Genomic DNA, 23380 nt, shown 5'->3' with positions numbered 1-23380 from the left:
CTGCTTTTTTTTTTTTTTTTTTTTTGCTAACTTAAAAAAAATCACATCTAAAAATAGCAGTAACATCAGGTTTTTGGAGGCTCAGAACATTCCTTCCATGAGATTCTAGGTCCAGGATTATATGTAACATTTATAGAGAGTACATTAAAAATACGTAAACGTGTGTGAAGTCTGTACTCCGTGCATTCTCCATAATCCCTTATTGTAAGACTGAGGTAGTTTATCCTGTTGCGGTCTTTTCCTGTCAGTTTAGGTGCTTTGAGTCCATCCGGTCAAGAACATCGTCTTACTTCCCACTGATGTGTACATTATGTAATGACACATTTTTGGAGATGATAAGAGGAGAGTGACGTCAACTCTTTTTTTTTTTCCCCCGGGCACTATGTGTGCCTTTTCGCGTTCTAACATTTTTTGGAAGCATGGATGCTAGTTAGCCGACATGTTTTTTGAACACCTCTGAGATTTCCTCAGTACCTTTTTGTTGGGGGGCAGAGGAGTAAAAGTGAGCAGAACCAGTTGTTGATATGGGGGACCTTTGAAAGAAAATCATTGAACTAGGCTCACTTTGAGTGTCAGGGGACAAATATTTATCAAATGCCTGCTATCGAAGCATGAAAATATATAATGGCGTTTAGTGTTGTAGAGAAGTCAGTCACCAAATGGAAACCATGGCATTAAATGAGGATGCAAGGTCAAGAGGGTGAGTGAAGAATGGGGTACATTTTAGCCCTAGTTCTGATCATTAATTGTATGGTGTTCTTGAGTGCAGGTTAATTAGCCTTAGTAGACCTCAGTTTTCTCATCTGTGAAATGAGCGAAATAAACTAAATGTTTTTTCAGGTTTTTTGGTATTTTCATACATCTAACACTTTATGATCATAATGAACAAATTGGTAGATTTTTTGGTTTTTTGAGGATACCTTTCTTCTGTAACCTATTTGATGGATTTTTAGACTATGTTCTTGGAAGTGTGGGGTTACAATAACGCCTTCACTAACACAACATTTTTCAGTTAATCATTTTGTTTGGAAGTTGAGGTCTTTCATTCTTTCTCTCCACATTTTTTATCCTTCTCTTCTATTGACCTCTAGAATTTTCCTTTATTTGACTCTGATGTTGTCTCTTTTATCATGTTGGTGGCTCTCATCCTGCTTCCTTGATACTTCTAGCATCCATCATTTTCATCTTACTGATTTTCCAATATCACTACGTCTTAGACCAGAGCTCCCAATCCTGGGACCTTTACACATACAGTTACCTGTTGAAATAAGCTTGGGAGAAGGGTGTGATTCTTTGGCAGGGAGCTGAAACCGATTAGTTACCCAGCATTCGTTCATCAGGACTGGAATCCAAAAGTTCTGCCTGCTGCGCACACCCCATCACTTCGTACCTTAGACCTCACCATCGCCTGGAAGACTTCTAATTTCTGAGGCTTTGGCAAGCTTCCTGTCATGATCATAACCCTCTGTCACATCCCACTTCTTAAATCTGTTTTTAGTATTAATTTTGACTTGTAGTTTCTTGGCATTTGTTTTTGTTTTTGTTTTGTTTTCTTTAACCAGGTGGACTGTTTCCTAGCCTCATTAGCTTTCCACTCACCCAAACTCCACGGTCATTCTTACATCTTATGGTCTCTTGCCTTTTTATTTTTTTTTTATTTTTTTTTTTAATTTATTTTTTATTTTTATTTTTTTTTTTCAACGTTTATTTATTTTTGGGACAGAGAGAGACAGAGCATGAACGGGCGAGGGGCAGAGAGAGAGGGAGACACAGAATCGGAAACAGGCTCCAGGCTCTGAGCCATCAGCCCAGAGCCTGACGCGGGGCTCGAACTCACGGACCGCGAGATCGTGACCTGGCTGAAGTCGGACGCTTAATCGACTGCGCCACCCAGGCGCCCCTCTCTTGCCTTTTTAAAACTCTGAGGAACACATCTTAATTAGTTCTCAAACCTAAGTTCGTTGGCCATATATATCCTTTTTCTAGGTGCTTGAAAATAGTTGGAAAAGGGCACATAACTCAGTTTGTAAAAGTCATTTGCTTGATCTCTGAACTGGTTCTTTTCAAAGTTGGCTTCTTACCCTTCTTTTGAAAGATCCCACACCTTGTCATGGTCCAGTTGCCTTTTTGGGGTGATCTAGCATACTTCCTGACCTTTTTCCATCAGATTTTTTTCTGTGTCTGAATAAGAAAGATTTTGCCTTATTTTTAATTTTTATTATGGAAAAAAAATTTTAACTTGTAAAAAGTAAACAGGCTAGTGTAATGAACCCCTTTGTATTCATCACTCAGGTTTAATAATTATCAAATCATGGCCAAATTGTTTGTTTCTCTTCCATGGACTTCTTTCCCACTCTGTATTATTTTAAAGCAAATCCTATACATCATATAATTTGTTTATATTCCAGTATGTATTCTTAAAGTAGATCTTCTTTTAAAAAATACAACCACAATACCGTTACCATCTTTAAAAAAAAAAAAACAGCAACAATCCCAATGTAATAAAATGTGCAGTTCGTGGTAATTTTGATTATTTCATACATTTCCAAAGCAGTTGAGCTGTTTGAATCAGGATCTAGATAAGCCCTCCCTTCATTGCAATTAGTTGATTTTTCTCCTAAGTTTCCCCTGCCTTGTGTCCTTAAAATTTTTGTTGAGCAAATTGGGTCTTTGGGCCGTAGATGTGGATGTTCCTGATTACATTCCTGTGAAGTGATTAAATGTACTCATCTGTCAGTGTGCGTGGCTGGCTTAGTCTGTGGAGCATGCAACTCTTGATCTTGGGGTTGTGAGTTGTTAGGTGTAGAGGTTACTTAAAAATGCAGTCTTAAAAAAAATAAGCATATTCCTCTGTCCTTTGTTTTTCTTGTTAATTGGCAGTTGGATCCGGAGATTTGCTCAGATTCAGGTTCAATTTCTTTTGGCAAGTGTCTGTCTGGTACACAAGTGTTTAGTCGTCTCTCTTAATGCTGATTAGTTGCCGTTTATGCTCAATGCTTTAGATGAGAGAATGCCAAATGTTCTCTGTAAGGGGCCAGATAGTGTATTTTTAGGCTTTGTGGGCCATCTGGTCTCCTCTGATACAGTTACTATACTCTGCCCTTGTAGTGGGAAAGTAGCCATAGACAAAATGTGAATGAATGGCCATAGCTGTGTTCTAATAATACTTTATTTACAAAAACAGGCAGTGGGCTCCCTGCTTTAGGTCTATTAAATAATTAGGGGTTGCAAGACGTAACACTGTAACTTTACTGTTCACTTATTATGTGAAATCTTCTATAAAGGGAAACTGTTCCTTATGTACTATTTGTTACCTAGTAGTGCAGTATGTATAGGAAAGGTTGGAGAAAAGCTTGATAGTTTCTTCTGACTTACCAATTTCAAAACAATGAGTTGGTTATATTAGCCTTCTCCAATGGTGATCAGTTAGGGTCGCCTCTTCTTCCCTAGACTCATTATGGACTCTTAGATTTAAACATACTGACTTTTGAAAAATTCATTTTTTTTTTTTCTGCTTAAATTATTTAATCTTGGACCAGTGGGAGCCTTTTAAAGTTGCTGAGTTATTTTGACATGACTCTAGTAGTTTGTGATAGCTTCTTTGATTATCTGGTATGACAGGGATTTCTAGGCACATCATGTACATTTCCTCTCTACACCTGATATCGCTGGACCCAAAAGGACCCCTGATTCCTTTACTGGGGAGTAGGATTTCAAGACTACAATCTGGCCTCTAGAGGTTCTTATTTCTAATGGATTGACCATCGTCACTAGATCTTTTCAGTTGTCAAAATTAGGAAAAAAATTTTTTTAAGATTAAGAACCTCATGAGTTTATACTGATATTTCCAATTCTGTTTCAGCTCTATAAGATTTTTGCTCAGTCTTTTATTTTACATCTGTATCTTTTTTTCTTAGCTAAGAATTCTGGTTCTCAATGACACCAGGGATAATACTATCAGAACTGGGTGCCTCATGTGTCTCTGTGTTCCCGTTGGTAATGTGTGAAAGTGCCTATTTGTCTATGCATAACCTCAGCAACACAATATGTTGTCAAACTTTTGTTTTTTTACTGAATGGAATATCACTGTTATGTTAATTTCACTCATCTCATGCGTGAAATTGAATATCTTTAACTTTAAAAATTTCCTTATAGACATTTTATTTTATTTACTTTTTAAATGTTTATTTATTTTTGAGAGAGACAGAATTTGAGTGGGGGAGGGGCAGAGAGAGAGGGAGACACAGAATCTGAAGCAGGCTCCAGGCTCTGAGCTGTCAGCACAGAGTCCAATGTGGGCATTAAACTCACAAACTGGGAGATCATGACCTGAGCTGAAGTCGAATGCTTAACCCACTGAGCCACCCAGGAGCCCTATACACGTTTTAGAATCATTTAAATTAACAACAATTTTTTTTAAAGATAGTCTTATACCAAGTTTACCTTGAGGTACACATTGGGCTGAATATATTTTTATATGGTTAGGAGGCATTTGCATTTTTCTTTACTGTTAACTGTCCATTTTTTTAAGCCTCGTTTTCTTCAGGTTTGTTGATATTTGCTATTTTATAAGCCCTTTACATATTAGGAATATAAACCTTTTGTCTGTTTTCTTCTTCCTCCCACTTAAATAGAGGTTTGTCTTATCTGCTCATAGCTTGCTTTATTTTGCTTCTCCTTTTCCAGTAATGTTACATTTATTCTTTTGGCTGAGTGATCATTCACTGGTGATTCTACAGCTCAGACCTAATTCACTATTTCTTCAACTCAATATTCCCCAGGTAGAATTCCACTTTATCCACAGATTTGATGTTCCTGTGTTCCCTTTATTAGGTAATGGCATTATTATTTTCCCAGTCAAGAACTCAAAGTGGTCTCTTGTGGTATATTTATTATTCAGCACGTGCTTGGTTTTTTTGTTTTTTTTTTTTTAAGAAATTTATTATTATTATTTTTTTTACATTTATTTTTGAGAGACAGAGACAGAGCACAAATGGGAGAGGGGCAGGAGAGAAGGAGACACAGAATCCAAAGCAGGCTTCAGGCTCCCAGCTGTCGGCACAGAGCCCGACGTGGGGCTTGAACCCATGAACTTTGAGATCATGACCTGAGCTGAAGTTGGACGCTCAATCGACTGAGCCACCCAAGCACCCCCAGCAGGTGTTTGTTAAGTACCTGCCAGGTGCCAGGTACTGGGCTAGGTATAGGTAACAAATAGTTATAACCCTACGTCTTAGGAATAGTCTAATGGGGAATAGATATTAATCAAATATATACATAAACCCATGTCTGCATGTGTGTAAGTATTCCAAGAGAGACTCTAAAGGTTGGGACATGGTACTAGACTAGAGAGTTTAGGTGGGTAGGTCTTTGAGGGAGGGACATTCAGATTGAGATTTGAAGACAGGTTAGGGTGCCGCCAGTTTGCAGATAAAGGAAAACAGTGAGTGAAGGATCCTGAGGCAGGAAAGAAGTTGAATGTGTGGGAAGTGAAAAGTCCAGTTTGGTATGTAGGGAGGCAGGGTGGAGGGCCTTGAGATGCAACTTGATTTAGTTTGTAAAACAATCACTCCCAGCTGTAGTGGGGCAATGTATGGGAGGGAGAACTTTAGGAGGCTGTGGTCGTATTTGTGAAAAGTGATGGTCCCCCATTCGTTCAGTTGTGAATTTCTTTCGGTTCTACTTCAGTGCTTTGTTGGTGTCTCCCACAGCCTTAGTTCAGAAAGTTATCTGTTGGCTACTCCAGTAGGTGTTTACAAACTGGTCCTGCTCATTCAGCCTTCTTTCCCATATGCTTCTAAAGGTAACTTTTAGAAATCACAGGTCCATTCATATTACTTACTTCGTCAAAAACTCATGGTGGCTCCCTGTGTTGGTTACTTTTGTGTGTCATCTGGACTAGGCTAATGGATGCCTAGAGAGCTGGTAAAACATTATTTCTGGGTATGTCCGTGAGGGTGTTCCCGGAAGAGATTAGCATTTAAATGAGTAGACTGAGTAAAGAAGGTCCACCCTCACTGCTGTGGGTGGGCATCACCAATCCACTGAGGATCCAAATAGAACAAAAAGGCAGAGGAAGAGTGAATTTGCTCACTCTCCTTGAGCTGGGATTTCCATCTTCTGCTGTCCTCAGACATTTTAGCTTCAGGTTCTTGGGCCTTTGGAGTCTGGGACTTATACATATTTATTTATTTTTAAATTTATTTATTGTTTAATTTACATCCACGTTAGTTAGCATATAGTGCAACAATGATTTCAGGAATAGATTCTTTAATGCCCCTTACCCATTTAGAACATCCCTCCTCTCACAACCCCTCCAACAACTCTGTTTGTTCTCTATATATGAGTCTTTTATGTTTTGTCCCCCTTCCTGTTTTTATATTTTTGCTTCCCTTCCATTATGTTCATCTGTTTTGTATCTTAAATTCCTCATATGAGTGAAGTCATATATTTGTCTTTCTTTGACTAATTTTGCTTAACATAGTACCCTCCAGTTCCATCTATGTAGTTGCAAATGGCAAGATGTCATTCTTTTTGACTGCTGAGTAATACTCTGCAGTATTACTGCACACACATCTTCTTTATCCATTCATCCATCGATGGACATTTTGGGCTCTTTCCATACTTTGGCTATTGTTGATAGCACTGCTATAAGCGTTGGGGTGCATGTGCCCCTTCGAAACAGCACATCTGTGTCCTTTGGATAAATACCTAGTAGTGCAATTGCTGGGTCGTAGGGTAGTTCTAGTTTTAGTTTTTTGAGGAACCTCCATACTGTTTTCCAGAGTGGCTGCATCAGTTTGCATTCCCAACAGCAGGGCAAAAGAGATCTTCTTTCTCCGCATCCTCGCCAACATCTGTTGTTGTCTGAGTTGTTAATTAATGTTAGCCATTCTGACAGGTGTGAGGTGGTATCTCATTGTGGTTTTGATTTGTAATTCCCTGATGATGGGTGATGTTGCGTATTTTTTCATGTGTCGGTTGGCCATCTGGATGTCTTCTCTGGAGAAGTGTCTATTCATGTTTTTTGCCCATTTCTTCACTGGATTATTTGTTTTTTGGGTGTTGAGTTTGATAAGTTGTTTATAGATTTTGGATACTAACCCTTTATCTGATATGTCATCTCCCATTCCGTCAGTTGCCTTTTAGTTTTGCTGATTGTTTCCTTTGCTGTACAGAGGAAGCACAGCAAAGGATGTGCTTTATCTTGATGAGGTCCCAATAGTTCATTTTTGCTTTTGTTTCCCTTGCCTCTGGAGACATGTTGAGTCAAGAAGTTGCTGCGGCTGAGGTCAAAGAGGTTTTTTGACTGCTTTCTCCTTGAGGATTTTGATGGCTTCCTGACACATTTAGAGCATTCAGTATTTGATTTCTATGGTGGTGGAGAATGGCCAATAAAATCATGACCATGTAGCATATCTAAATCTCTTCTTTTACCTGAGATGTCTTGTAGACAAACTTATACTTGGCTAACTTGTTATTGGGATCTTGCTAGCTTGAAAGCACTAGTCTGCATGTTGACAATATTAGTATACTTGATTCTCATATGTGATTTTGTTTGTATATCAGAGCCAGCCAGCATGTTTCTTTTGTGAAGAGAAGAGTCCTATCATTTACTGCCTGCAAACTTGGAAAAAATGATCTTATGTGCTCCATCTTTTTTTTTTTTTTTGTAAGTTTATTTATTTTGAGAGAGAGTGCCCATGAGCAGGGGAAGGGCAGAGCGAGAGGGAGACACAGATTCCCAAGCAGGCTCTGCACTGGCAGCACAGAGCCCGATGCAGGGCTCACACGAGTCATGAGGTCATGACCTGAACCGAAATCAAGAGTCAGATGCTTAAGCAACTTAGCCACCCAGGTACCCATCCATCTTCTTTTATTTTTACAAGTTTTCCTCTTTTTCTCATGTTTCTTTCTCTTTCCCTCTCTTTTCCTCCTATAAATGAGACTAAGTCACTTTGCCTGGTAATATAGCTTAGTATTGTGTAACTGTACCACATGCCTTGTGCTGATGAGGTCCTTTCTCATTATAACGGACATGGGGTTTATATAGATTTGTTTTACATGTGACTTTTCACAGATTAATGTAACTTTTAGTCTCTTTGGATCACTTCTTGAATTAAATGGCTATTTTTGTCCTCTAATACGTATTGATGCAATAAAACAGGAGATTATAATAATTTTAATAATTCCATCCTCAATGGGATTTCTTTTTGTCATTGGAAATGCAGTGGTCTAAACCTCCTAAATCTGTTTTAAAAGTAAATTTCCTAAAGTCACATGACAAATTTTTGGTGTTTCAGCGCTATTAAAGTAACGGGAAGTGTTTTGGTTATATTATTTTAAGGGAAAAATATCTTAATGGAAATTTTTAGTGAGCTTGCTGAAATTAGGACAATTAAGTCTTAGTTTCTGCAATATAATTTTGTTAAAAAAATTACTTTGAAACATTAACTAGGGCAGATGCTTATCGGTAAGAATCAAATTCTCTCTTGGTACTGTGATCTTCATACTGCATTTAGTTTGGAGTGATGAAAGTTTTTATTTTGCAAACTGAGAACCTATAAGACAAAAAATGTTTCACGTAGCTCATGGTGTGACAGGTTTATGAAAGGCTTAAGAGATAAAATTGTCCTAAGTGAAAGATTACATTCCACATAGGATTTATGTAACCAGTAGCGAGGGTGAAAAACCTGATGAGGTGGGAGAAGTGACTCAGTTCCTAGCTTTGCACTCTCCACTTCTATTTCCTCTCCTTTCTAATCCTACATGAGTATTCCGGTTTCAAATACAATCACAACCTTAATACAGAAGTCCGATATATTAAAAGATACGTGCTTATTGTTTTGCAATGAGTCCCATTTGCACCATATTGAAACTTTCTATAACACTCTCCTTCTAGGACAGTTGAGGAGAGGTGGTCCTAGAACTGGATGAGTCTCAGATTCCATAAAGGCATAGATCTGTCTTATTCATTGTGTCCTTCGCTACCTAGCTTGATAAACCACTGGGCTCGACAAAGGTAGCAGAAGTAGGTCTATTTTTATTTATTATACTCTAGCTGGTGTTAGGTTTCTAGAAAGCTTAAAATTTTTTTCTTTCCTTTTTTGCTTTACTCTAATAAATCTTCCAGTTAGTATTTACATCTAGCCTTGTTACGATTTGGACATTATGATTTGGATATATTAAAATTCTTAAGAACAGGAGCATAACCTATATTAGGAAGTTGGTTCAGAGACAACATTCCAAGGGCATTATTCTGATGACCCTGAACTCCACTAAATGGAGCCAGGGACCAAATATTGTCTTAACATAAAGCAAGATTAAAGGAAATGAATCAAACCAGGGACCTAGGAGAAAAAGGATGATTTAAGTGCTGTGGAAGGAAGTTTCATTTGAAACCACAGATATGGCAATTGATACTCGTATACTGTGTTAGGTTTTCCCTATAAATGTAGAGACTGCTAACACCGAATTTTGCAGCCAGTTGAATTATCACTGGCATTTGAACTGCGAGCATCCATCTTTGCGAAACATTTTAAGTTAAAGATTATTTTAAGAATTCTGGCTGAAACAGAAGAATGTCACTTTCCTTTATAAAGTTGTTCTTGGACTTTTAAGTTAGTAGGAAGACATTAACAGAAGAGGATTGAACTTAGTCTTAAAATAACCTTCTCTGTGATTTGTTGGCCATAATATGATTTCTCCTTCCCCCACCTTTTGTTTTTACTTAAAAAAAAATTGATTTCTGGTTTCTTTCCTTCTTTCTTTCTTTTTTGTTTTTGATTTCTAGTTTCATATCACTGTGGTTAGAAAAGATGCTTGATAGGATTTCAGTCCCCTTAAATTTATTCAGACTTGTTTTGTGTCCTACCTGATCTATCCTGGAGGATGTTGCATACATACTTGAGGATGTATATTCTGTTGCTTTTGGATGAAGTGTTCTGTATATATCTGTCAGGTCTGTTGGGTCTAACATGTCATTTAAGGTGATGTTTTCTTATTTTCTGTCTGATCTATCCATTGATGTAAGTGGGGTATTAAAGTCCCCTGCTGGGACGCCTGGGTGGCTCAGTCAGTTAAGCAGCCGGCTTCGGCTCAGGTCATGATCTCCTGGTCCACAGGTTCAAGCTCCCTGTCGGGCTGTGTGCTGTCTTGACAGTTCAGAGTCTGGAACCTGCTTCAAATTCTGTGTCTCCCTCACTCTCTGCCCCTCCGCCGCTCATGCTCTGCCTGTTTCTGTCTCTTTCAAAAAATAAACGTAAAATTGTTAATGTTCTCTGTTGGTATTATATGGCTGTTTCTCCCTTCATGTCTGTTAATGTTTGCTTTATATATTCAGATACTTCTATATTGGGTTCATAAATATTTATAAACGTTCTAGTCTTTTGTTGGATTGACCCCTCTATCATTATATAGTACCCTTTGTCTCTTGTTACAATCTTTGTTTTAAAGTCGATTTTTTCCTTTTAAAAATTTATTAAAAAAATTTTTAAATGTTTTATTTTATATTTGAGAGCAAGAGAGACAGAGCAAGAGCAGGGGAGGGCAGAGAGATGGAGACAGAATCTGAAGCAGGCTCCAGGCTCTGAGCTGTCAGCACAGAGCCTGATGCAGGGCTCGAACCCGTGAACAGTGAGATCGTGACCTGAGCCGAAGTCAGACGCCCAACTGACTGTGCCACCCAGGCGCCCCTTAAAAATTTATTTTAGAGAGAGAGAGAGAGACCATGGGAGTGAGGGAGAGAGAAAGAGGGAAAGAGAGAGAATCTCAAGCAGGCTCTGCACTGTCAGAGCCCAATTCGGGGCTCAAACTCATGAACTGTGAGATCATGATCTGAGCTAAAATCTAGAGTCAGATGCTTAACTGAGCCAGACTGAGCCACTGAGGTGCCCCCGAGTTTTTGGTTATATATCCATAAGTATAGCTACCCTGGCTTTCTTTTGGTTTCCATATGGAATATCTTTTTCTATCCCATCACTTTCAGTCTGTGTGTGTTCTTAAGGCTAAAGGAGTCTCTTGTGGGCAGCATATAGATTTTGTTTTTTAGTTCATTTAGCCACTCTGTCTTTTGATTGTAGTATTTAGTCCATTTACAGTTAAAGTATAATTATTGATAGGTATGTACTCATTGCCATGTTGTTAGTTGTTTTCTGGCTGGTTTTTGTTCCTCTTTGTTCCTTTCTTCTCTTGCTCTCTCCCTTTGTGGTTTGCTGACATTCTTTAGTGGTATGCTTATGCTCCTTTATCTTTTGTGTATTTACTACCGGTTTTGTTTTGTAGTTAAGTTTAACTGTAACTATAACAAGTTATATGTATTACAGTCTATTTTAGGTTGATAAAATAGTTGTCAACTTAAGTTTGATTGCATTCTAAAGCTCAACATTGTTACTCCTCCCTCGCGTGTTTTTGATGTCACATTTTTCATCTTTTTTTCTTTGTCCCCTTTCTCTTTTAATCTTCTTCCTGCTTCAACTCTCAAAAAAAGTACCCAGAGATTAAGTGCAAGGAAACTCAAAGAACCAAGGTAAGCCAGCCCAAGATTAGCAGGCTCCCTCGCACAGGGGCCAAAGTCTGGGCCAGAGCCTGGAAGTAAAAGCTGGTGCAGTATAAAGTGGTTCTAGAGGCTAGGAGTAAATGGGGTACCCCCAGCAGGGCCAGGCTGTGTAAGAAGTGGTGTTTGTTGGCTTTGTCTAAGAGCTCCTTCCCAGAGGCATCCGGAAACTGGGCACTGTGCACCCACCCCATAGAAGGCCAAGACTAAGGCCCTGGCTCTAGAGAAGGCACCCAAGCAGTGGAAAGCAGCCCATGGCAGTAAGCGGTCTTGCACTGGACAGACCTACATCTTTTTATCTTGTGTGTGCCTTATCTAAGTTATCCCTTAACTAGTTACTATAATCATAGTTATTTTTACTGCTTTTGTCCTTTTAACCTTAATAAGTGCTGAATCCATTATTTTCATTATTATATTTATCCTTCCAGTGAGATTTACTCTTTGATATGTGTTCCTGTTACTGACTAGCACTTTCTTTTCAGCTTGAAGAGGTCATTTTAACATTTCTTGTAAGTTTGATTTAGTGGCGATAAACTCCTTTGGCTTTTGCTCATCTGGAAAACTCTCTCTCTGCAATTCTTTTTTTTTTTTATTTTTATTTTTGAGACAGAGAGAGACAGAGCATGAACGGGGGAGGGGCAGAGAGACAGGGAGACACAGAATCGGAAACAGGCTCCAGGCTCTGAGCCATCAGCCCAGAGCCTGACGCGGGGCTCGAACTCACGGACCGCGAGATCGTGACCTGGCTGAAGTCGGACGCTTAACCGACTGCGCCACCCAGGCGCCCCTCTCTCTGCAATTCTGAGTAACTTTGCTTGGTTGGAAGTTTTCTTCTTTCAGCATTTTAAATACATGTGTCACTCCCTTCTGGCCTGCAAATGGTCTGCTGAAAAATGTATTTATAGTCTTATGGGGGGGGGGTTCCCTTTTAGATAACAAGTTATTTTTCTTTTGCTGCTTTTAGGGTCTCTTTGAGTTAAGCTCATATGGATCTCCCTGGGCCTCCTGGATCTGGATGTCTGTTTTCTTCTCCAGGTTAGGGATGTTTTAAGCCATTCTTTTTTCAAATAAGATTTCTGTGCCTTTCTTTCTCTTCGGGGAGCCCTGTGATAAGAATGTTAGTCCATTTGATGTAGTCCCATAAGTCCCTTAAGCCATGTTTTCTTTTTTCTTTTTTTTCATTATTTTTCTAGTATTTCATTTCTTTTTCTTGCTGCTCTGATTGGGAGAGTTCCACTGCCTTGTCTTTGAGTTCACTTATCCTTTCTTCTGTGTCATGTAGTCTGCTGGTGAACGCTTCTAGTGTATTTTTCAGTTCAGTCATTGTGTTCATCAGCTCTGTAACTTGTGTTTAGTACTTCTGCATATTTTCCATCTCTTTGTTGGAGTTCTGTGTTTATCCATTCTTTTCCCCATTTTCTCCCCAGTTTGGTGAGCATCTTTATGACCATTACTTTAGAACTCTTTATCAGGTAGATTACTTACCTCTCTTATCATTAAGGTTTTTTCCTGAGGTTTTTTCCTAAGAGCTAGATCTAGGCTCTGTTCCATCTGGTGAAAGTCCTCCAGGATCCCCATGATGTCTGCAAAGCTGCTGGCCTTGGACAGAGAGACACAGTCATCCTCTTCAGACGAGCTGTGGGTTGCTTTGTGTTGTGGTTTGCAGCCTTCAGGGCTGGCAGAACAGAGCAGGGGGGGCTAATGGTAGCTCAGGGACCTCTACCTTGGTCTCCTTGGTGATGCCACTAATGGCAAAGGAAGTTGTACAGTGGAGTGAGGATCCAAAACTAGGTAAGGGAGGAGAGACATTTGAACTTCCTGGAGATAAGAAATCTGTTGTTAACGAAACCGAAGGTGTATCAGATGCTGCTATCTTGGCAATCTGGCCGTGCAGGTAGTTCAGCTCATCCTGCAGCACTGCGGTGCAACTTAGGGCTGACAGTGCTGGAATGGTCAGAAAGATGGTCACCTTGGACCCACGCAGATTGGGCACTGAGGCATTGTGCTGTGTGACAGTTAGAGGGCTAGGCTTCCAGGTGTGCCTCAGGAGCCACGTGTCACTCCTGACCCGGACATATATCTCCTCTTCATCACAGCATTCCAGGCAGTGTCGGCCAGAGCAGGGATGGGGGGCACATCCTTTAGATGCAGGTCAGACATGTTGGGTATGGGGTTTCAAAGGATGCCCAGGGACATGGCTTCAGGGGGCAGGTTGGTCCCAGTTTTTCTCACTACACTTTGAGTAGCCCCATGTGGCTTGTTTTACCAGATTGGTTGGGATGGTCACATTGGCTTCCATTCCTGATATTTCAACTGGCTTCTGCACTTGAAGAGCGAGGCAGCTACTGGGAAGCCCTAGGGACTAGGGGAGGCTGGAGGCATGACTCCTTCATATCAGGTACTCTTCCTAATGACCTTTCCTATCACAGTGGGCTGCCCTCCCCCCCATGTTTTTTTTGTTTTTGTTTTTACTTTTGGTAAGGCAAATTTATTCTTTATGAAATTAACACACAATTTACCTTAACTGTGTTTAAATCTTGTTTTGAGAGGTCTCTAGCTTTTGTTCTGAAAAAATATATTGAAATCATAATTGCATTTTGATTTGAGAAGTTTGTGTCATAGAATTCCACATAACAGCTTATTTTAAAATAGAAGAAAACCCAGGTGAACAGTGTTTCGCCATTCATTTAGTAGCTTCGTCAGTTTCCATAGCTGCAAAGTTGAACATTTATAGAAATCGGTTTCTTTGGGTTAAAATGGTGATGCGTGTAAAGCACCTAACCTACTTCCTTGTGCATAGTAGGCCCTCAGTAATTAGTGGTTGTTATTGTTATTATTGGCTACTTAATTAATTTGGATTTCTAGGGCACCATTTCTTTGGGTACAGCGAACCAGAACTGAATTCTTCCCTTCTGTATTTGTAATTTATTTAGACTGACTTCACCGCTGTAAAGAATAAAGCCTATTGGTGGAGTGGGGTGGGGCTTTTTGACTTTTGTGTGCAAGTCCTTGTAGAGTTACTGGATGTACTGGAATGTGAAGGATTAAGCTTTGTGGCATGTTCTATATGGTCATCCATAGTGACCAAACTCATTTGGAATGTTGTTTTGTTACTAACTTTGAAATGTGTTATTTTCCATACAGAGGATTTTGATCTGAATACATTGCTTATTATCTTTTATAAATTTCTAGAGCGAGAGGAACTGTCAATCAGTGTAAACCTTACCCTACACAGTGCTTCCTTTCATAAACATGGGGAGGAGGCATTCCCGAGATAACCATTTCTGGGATAAAGCCAGGCACCATTGTGTAACTAGGACGATACGGGATAGCACCCAACTTTGGGGCCTGTCACACTGGGAAGTTACAGCTCACAGGCCTGCAGTGAAATAGTCATGTTTATTGAGCCTTAATTTTTTTATTTTTTTAAATCAGTGGCTAGCCAGGTCCTCAAATAGAGGCACAAAACCATTCATATCTTTGTAGATTGTCGATTCAGTGAACCTTCTGGCAACAGAGGTTGTGAGCCCCACTTACTTGGTGAGGTCGCCCCGTCTCCTCTTCCACTTAAACTTGATGACTGTTTCTACCTGATTGTAGCTTGAACACATTTAGGTAGCTTTCTTTCTTTCTTTAAAAAAATTTTTTTTTAAAACATTCATTCATTTTTGAGAGGGAGAGAGAAAGAATGCTAGCAGGGGAGGGGCAGAGGGAGAGGGAGACACAGAATCTGAAGCAGGCTCCAGGCTCTGAGCTGTCAGCACAGAGCCCGACGTGGGCTCGAACTCTAGAACTGTGAGATCATGACCTGAGCTGAAGGTGGCGCTTAACCGACTGAACCACCCAGGTGCCCCTAGGTAGCTTTTCTCAACGTTTTTTTTTTTTTTTTAATTTTTTTTTTATTTTGGGGATAGAGAGAGACAGAGCATGAACGGGCGAGGGGCAGAGAGAGAGGGAGACACAGAATCGGAAACAGGCTCCAGGCTCTGAGCCATCAGCCCAGAGCCCGACGCGGGGCTCTAACTCACGGACCGCGAGATCGTGACCTGGCTGAAGTCGGATGCTTAACCGACTGCGCCACCCAGGCGCCCCTAGGTAGCTTTTCTTAAAGCACTGAAACTTGTCATCAACATGTATCTCTCTTCTGGCTAGTCTGTAAGCTCCTGGACGGTGGTGGTTGTGTCGGTATCACTTAGTGCAGATTCTGGAAGCTCAGAGTTGACCATTAGTCACTGTTAAGTTCATGTCTCCCTCTGGCTAATGGAAACTCCTCAACATTAACTGGTCCAATAAATATCATTCGATATTGCCTCTAACAATTCTTTAATGAAAACCTGTAGAGAAGCTAATCCCCATCCTGTATTTCTCCCATTATACCTATTTTTCTTTCTTTCTCCTCTGCAAATACACATTCTCTATTTCATTTAGGAAATTCAAATCCTTTGTCCTTTAGGACATTGCAAATCCTTCTCCATGAAGGATTTTCAACATATGTTTAATTTTAGTTGTAATTAAAATATAGAAATCTGGGAAAAGGTGAGAAATACGAACCAGAACTGGAAATTTGGAATTGCTCCTTAAAATACATTATTCTTTTAGTAATGAAAATATATTTGTAAACATTTTCCTCATTTAAGAATCGGAAATTGTGGGGCACCTGGGTGTCTCAGTCGGTTAAGCATCCGACTTTGGCTCAAGTCATGATCTCGCAGTTTGTGGTTCTGAGCCCTTCGTCGGGCTCTGTGCTGACAGCTCAGAGCCTGGAGCCTGCTTCAGATTGTGTCTCCTTCTCTCTCTGCCCCTCCCCTGCTTGTGCGTGCATTCTTTATTTCTCAAAAATAAATAAAACGTTAAGAAAAAAAGAATCAGAAATTGTGTTAATTTTGGCTAAATTCTCTTATTTTAGGTAAATCATATGGAAAGAAAGTGAGTTGTGTTACAATTTTAAGGTTATCATGAGAAAGCGTCCTTTATTGCATCACATGGCATTTTATAATATCATATAAAAGGTATAAAGATTGGCTTTATTGTCTTTATTTATAAAAGGTTTTACTGGGATTTAGAATTGGAAGTCTTTTATGTAGACTCTTTTTTTTTTTACCCCCCCCACTTCAATTAAACTGTAATAATTTATTGAAAGTTAGTATATATAGGAAGAAACTTTGATGTCATTGAAATTTATTTTGGAGAAAATATTCCTTCTAAGACAAAGGCAGAGGAGACCATTTGAGCCAACATCTGGTGAACTTTGGAGTACTGTAAATCATGGTTGAATTATGAAAGTTGTATATTGTCCAGTCCTCTGCTGTTCTTTTTTGTATGTACTAGGCCTATGTTTTGCTCATTTCCTTGCTAATTAATAATGTGTCATGAAGCAGGTAGAGAAACAAAGGTAAGATTGAAACTAAAAGTTAGTGTTTAATTTGATTCTGCGTTTTAGAATAGTTTTACAGTGAATTGTTTTTATACATTTATGGACAACATGACAAGAATAGTATTTGCTTTGTGACATAGATATTCTGTATACATATACATAATAAATACACAATGTATATTTTAACATTTTTATGCTTCTGAGTTTCCAAATAATATACATTAGCACTGAGTTTTACATTTAATAGTGTGCAGAAAACCTATATTTAATGGCAGAAACCTTTGCATTTATGCTTAGTTTGCATATTATTAGTTGAATTTAATCTTTATTTAATGCTTCAGTATTTTTTCGAAGCCAGTTTGCTAGGTGCTGTGGGAGATGTAATGATGATTCTTACTCTTTAGGGACTCCTACCCTCAGAACCAACTCTTAGAACCACAGAATTTTAGAACAGGAAGAACTTTAAGAGATTCTCTTCTCTTGGATGTCGTGTGTGCACGTGCATATCCAGCCCTCTTCAGTGCCTTCTGCCCCCTTCCCCCCCATCTTCCCAGACATGGAATAATGTCCGTTTCTGTGCAGGGGAGAGAGGAGTTGAAGCAGGCAGGTGATTGGCTGGCATGGAATGTGTAGCTTTTCGAGTACTCTCTCCCACCACCTTTGCTGGTAAGCAGTAGGAGATGCAGGCCATTTTTTTTTTTTTTTTTAAGTCTGGGGATTTAAAACTATGAATTCCAGAAATTGTTTTAGTGGGTAGTGACTAGAATATAGCACTTTTTAAAAATAGCTTGGAAATTTACCAAAGTGTATTGCGGATTATTATTTCAAGTATATCATGTGGGTGTGTGTATACACACACACACACACACACACACACACACACACACACACACACACACACTGGGTTGTTATATAAAATGTATTGTAAGTACATTTATATACAATGTATTTTTTTATTGCAACAAAGAGTTTGGAAACACTCTCTAATCTGTCCATTTCACCCTTGTTTTAAACCTGGGGAGCAGCCATTGATATGCTTATCCCTAGATAGGTGACTTATTCCTTATACAGTGCTCTCCTATTATTGTGACCTCCTTCAAGGTAAACTGTTTGCTACACAGGTAGAAATATACACAGGTGGTATTTTACCACAGTTCATCTGAATAAAAGATATGCAGTGAGGTAGTTTTTTTAAATTACACTGCCTCTGGGTACAAAAAAACCCCACTTTGGTGGATCTGTTAATCTGTAAATTTTGTTTTATGATGGGCCTAACTTAGTACCAAGATGTGATTTAAGCACCAAGAGAATTTGGATTATTTAATACTAGTACATAATAAAACTACTTATCAAATATTCATGTGGGCACATACAGAGGCATAATTGTATTCTTGTAATGCACAATATAAATACTAATATTGTTTTGGAGAATCAGCATGGTATGCTGAAGCCATGGTTTGGAAAAAGGCATTGTAGTATGTTTTTATCTGTGGGAATTACTGGCAAGTATAATTGAGAGATTCTAAATACTGTAGTTGTTTACTTCCCTTTTGAATTTGGCTTCAATAATTTTCGTCTTGCTTTTTTTAAAATAACCGTTGGATTATTCTGTAAGACCCAGGGTACAAGCTAAACTATGATTGTTTTATTGATTTTATATCTTTTAAAGATTTAAAGTTTCCTCCCACCAAAAATAGTTTAAAAAAATATTTCAACAGAGAAGAGTGGAATGAATGTTCATGTGCCCATTCCTCAGCCTCAACATTTATCAACTCTTTGTTATCTCTACCCACTCCCTTTCTCCAGTTCCCAGTTATTTTGATGCAATCCCTTGGTCATGAAACATCATCTGTAAATATTTCAGGATGTATTTCTGAAAGACAGACTTTCATTTCTAGACTTATACAGTAGAATCCTCACCTGTTGGGGAATTTACGAAAGTTCTGAACACTCAAATTGTGTTTGGGATATTAGAGTGATATAAAGGAAAAGTGAGATCCTATAAATGGGCTAAATGGAAAAAGCGAAATACCTGATGAGCAGATGTACCAAAAAACAACAGAGGGGTGACAATGAAAAAACCCTTCAATAGCTTTTAAGTGCCCATGTGGAAAAAAGACAGATGAGCATTTTAAAAACAAGTTTCTTTATTTTGAGAGAGAGAGTGAGTGAGCATAAGCAGGGGAGGGGCAGAGAGAGAGGGGCACAGAGAGAGAATCCCAAACAGGCTCCACGCTGTCAGTGCAGAGCCCAATGCAGGGCTTGATCTCATGAACTGTGAGATCATGATGTGAGTTGAAATCAAGAATCGGATGTGTAACCAACTGAGCCTGCCAGGTGCCCCAGCTTTTTTGAACACCTAGTGTGTGTCTACATTCTGTACAGGTCAGTGGGGGGAATGAAGCCAAGTGTATTTCATACTATCCGAGATAGAAATTCTGCCAATACCATACTGTCTTGATGCTTACAGCTTTGTAGTAGAGGTATTGGCACAAAAACAGACACATAGACCAATGGAATAGAATAGGGATCCCAGAATTAGACCCACAAAGGTATGGCCAACTAATCTTTGACAAAGCAGGAAAGAATATCCAATGGAAAAAAAGACAGTCTCTTTAGCAAATGGTGTTGGGAGAACTGGAGAGCAACATGCAGAAGAATGAAACTAGACCACTTTCTTATACCACTGACAAAAATAAACTCAAAATGGATAAAGGACCTGAATGTGAGACAGGAAACCATCAAAACCCTAGAGGAGAAAGCAGGAAAAAAACCTCTCTGACCTCAGCCACAGCAATTTCTTACTTGACACATCTCCAAAGGCAAGGGAATTAAAAGCAAAAATGAACTACTGGGACCTCATCAAGATAAAAAGCTTCTGCACTGCAAAGGAAACAATCAACAAAACTAAAAGGCAACCAACGGAATGGGAAAAGATATCTGCAAATGCCATATTGGATAAAGGGCTAGTATCCAAAATCTATAAAGAACTCACCAAACTCCACATCTGAAAAACAAATAATCCAGTGAAGAAATGGGCAGAAGAATAGACACTTCATGAATTGGCACTTTTCCAAAGAAGACATCCAGATGCCCAACAGACACTTCTCAACGTCACTCCTCATCAGGGAAATACAAATCAAAACCACACTGAGATACCACCTCAGTCTGGTCAGAGTGGCTAAAATGAACAAATCAGGAGACCATAGATGCTGGAGAGGATGTGGAGAAACGGGAACCCTCTTGCACTGTTGGTGGGAATGCAAACTGGTGCAGCCACTCTGGAAAACAGTGTGGAGGTTCCTCAAAAAGTTAAAAATAGATCTACCCTATGATCTAGCAGTAGCACTGCTAGGAATTTACCCAAGGGATACAGGAGTGCTGATGCATGGGGGCACCTGTACCCCAATTTTTATAGCAGCACTTTCAACAATAGCCAAATTATGGAAAGAGCCTAAATGCCCATCAACTGATGAATGGATAAAGAAATTGTGGTTTATATACACAATGGAATACTACATGGCAATGAGAAAGAATGAAATATGGCCTTTTGTAGCAATGTGGATGGAACTGGAGAGTGTTATGCTAAGTGAAATAAGTCATACAGGGAAAGACAGATACCATATGTTTTCACTCTTATATGGATCCTGAGAAACTTAACAGAAGACCATGGGGGAGGGGATGGGGAAAAAGTTACAGAGAGGGAGGGAGGCAAACCGTAAGAGACTCTTAAATACTGAGAACAAACTGAGGATCGATGGGGGGGTGGAGGAGGGGAAAGTGGGTGATGGGCATTGAGGAGGGCACCTGTTGGGATGAGCACTGTGTGTTGAATGGAAACCAATTTGACAATAAATTATATTTAATATAAAAAAAGAGATAGAAATTGTTTCTAGATTCTTTCTTGAGGGAAATTAAAAGATGTGTACAATGACTGCCAATTAAGATATTTACTGCAATATTATTTATAGCAGTGAAGAACCTCACTCAATAGTAGTGAAATGATTAAATAAATGCACATAATATATTTACAAAATAGTATAATATTTTATAATCACTAGAAATGATACAATGTGACACCGATTTTATAAAACATCTAGGGCATATTGAAAGACCTGAAGGAAATTAACCCACATACTAACATGAATTAGTAGTGGCTATTTCTTAGGTGTTAGAATTATCAGTGATTTTTATTTCTTCATTACTTTTTTTTGAAGTGTTGCACATCTGTCAGTGTATATAAGTTAATAAATAATAAACATTTATTGAATACTTTGTGTCAATCACTAAACATTTTTCAACTTTTTTTAAAGGTTTATTTTTTTAAATGTTTTTTTTGTTTGTTTTTTTGAGGGAGAGAGAAAGAGTGTGCTAGTGGGCGAGAGGGGCAGAGAAAGAGCGAGTGAGAATCTTAAGCAGGCTTCAAGCTCAGCACAGAGCCCGATGTGGGGCTCAATCCTACAACTGTGAGATCATGATCTGGGCTGAAATCAAGAGTCAGATGCTTAACCAACTGAGCCACTCAGGTGCCCCAAACATTTTTCATCTTTTATACTTAATTCTCCTAATAACCATAAGAGGTTTTATTATCCTTATTTTGTAGATGAGGCAATGAAAGCATGGAGAGATTGAGTACCTTGACAATTTGATTCTATCCTTCTACATTTACTCTTTGCTCTTTTTTTAAATTTATTTTTTATAGTAATTTCTACACCCACCATGGGGCTTGACTCACAACCCCGATGATCGTTTTCGACTTGTGCTTTGTTTTGTCCGTCTCCAGCATTCTGCTCATACAAATAATGGTACAGTGAACATCTTTGCAAATATATCTGTGTGTGCATTTCTGATTATCTTCCTAGAAAAACAGGGTCATAAAATTACTGGATCAAAGAATATAAAACATTTTAAAGGCTTCTGATGCAAATTGTGAGATTGCATATGACAAATGATCATTTCTCCTTAAACTTAAGATGTTTTGGGGCTATAAATTTGGGAGAAATAGGTCATCTAATCATCAAGGGGGATTTTTGCTTTCATCATTGTTCTTCTAAAAGACCTCTTTAAGCCTGCTGGAGAGACCGTAAGCAGAAAAAAAACAGGAGAGACAAACCGGAGTTTAAAGTGGGGCCATATACTGTTATGACCTTGTGGCCATTTACTTTTTCATTTTTCTGAATAACTTAAAACTTGGATTAGCCCAGCAACCTTTCTATTGCAAATTGTTTTATCAAAATGTACAAAATATCTGTATTAAATTTGCATGTAATTTCTTTGATATTTTACCTGATAGGACCTCAGGATCATAATTAGTTGAAATTTCCATTGTGTCATTTCAAAAATAATAGATATAAAAGGTACAACACATTGATTAGAGACTGTAATGGCCCTAGAAACTGTTATTTTTAAATAAAAAAGACTTTCTCCTCTGTTTTCTGTCCCTCCCCCCCCCCATTTTTTTTTCCCTAAGGAATCACTCTCTTTTTGTGACAAGCAAAATCCAAAATTTTTGGTTAATTAGCTGACGGTTTCTGTTAAGTGATTAAGGTTTTATTGTCATTCTCTTGAGCATATCTTCTTCCAAAGATGCTGTAGGTGACTTTGATTCAAAGACTAACAGAAGATCTGTGCAGGAGGAGGGAGATTTTAACTTAAGGGGATCTAGAGAATAATTAATGAAATCAGAAAATTTCTCTGGTGAAGTTACTGAAGACATTAGGATTGAGTTTTCTAGAAAGATAAAGGGTAATCTGGCAGCCTGAAAATTTGTGAGAGGTATAATTGGAATAAATAAAAAACATTACATTGAAATTTGAAGGCCGTAAATATTTTCAAGGAGAAAAAGTACTATTTTTTACTCTGAATAGTAAAATTATGAAACTACCATAAACGGCAGGTAGAAAATAAACACGAGGAGGACTTTTATCAGGGCTTCTTAACCCATGAGAAACAATTGGATGCGAAAGGTTCATATGTTGCAAAATTAGATATATATATGAGCATTTAGAAGGAGAGGCCTTCAGCAGTTCTTTCAGATTCTCAAAGGAACGACTCCAAAAAAACTCAAGCTCCTATCAGAGTGTAAACGTGACAGGAGGTCAGGAATTTTTGTCTGTTTTATTCACTCCTTTGTCCCTGGTTCCTGGCATGTAGGTCTGCCCAATCGATATTTGTTCAATGTACAATTTCTGTACATTTCTGCATGGCATAGTTACAACAAGAGATTTGTAGCAGTTAGAGATTGGAATACGTTCCGGATTTAGGGAGATTGATTTTACTGGTGTGCTTCTACATTTATTTAAAGTTTTTGTTTTGGTGTTTAAATCTAGATGAGTAGGGAGAACATTCGTGTGATAATTTTGTGATTGAATTCCTTCTTTTTTTCTATGCCAACATGGAAATGTAATAGGAAAGTTATTCTAAACCATACATATTCATTCATCAGTATATTA

General features: G+C 38.7%; 1 protein-coding gene and 2 pseudogenes across 3 annotated transcripts in view; 1 reads left to right on the top strand and 2 right to left on the bottom strand.

The window, feature by feature from the left end:
- The window catches only part of FRYL (FRY like transcription coactivator), a 303326-nt gene that overhangs the window by 70229 nt on the left and 209717 nt on the right, over window positions 1-23380 (top strand). The window lies entirely within an intron of this gene.
- LOC124521049 (transmembrane protein 256-like) lies at window positions 11394-12878 on the bottom strand (annotated as a pseudogene).
- Window positions 12977-13856, bottom strand: LOC124520715 (mitochondrial fission regulator 1-like; annotated as a pseudogene).

Source organism: Lynx rufus, unplaced genomic scaffold, assembly GCF_022079265.1.
Source record: "Lynx rufus isolate CCGP_SWC_20201006 ecotype Redwood Valley unplaced genomic scaffold, mLynRuf1.p SCAF_3, whole genome shotgun sequence".
NCBI lineage: Eukaryota > Metazoa > Chordata > Mammalia > Carnivora > Felidae > Lynx > Lynx rufus.
Note: the sequence above shows the minus strand (reverse complement) of the source record. Positions and strands in the feature narration are given on the sequence as shown.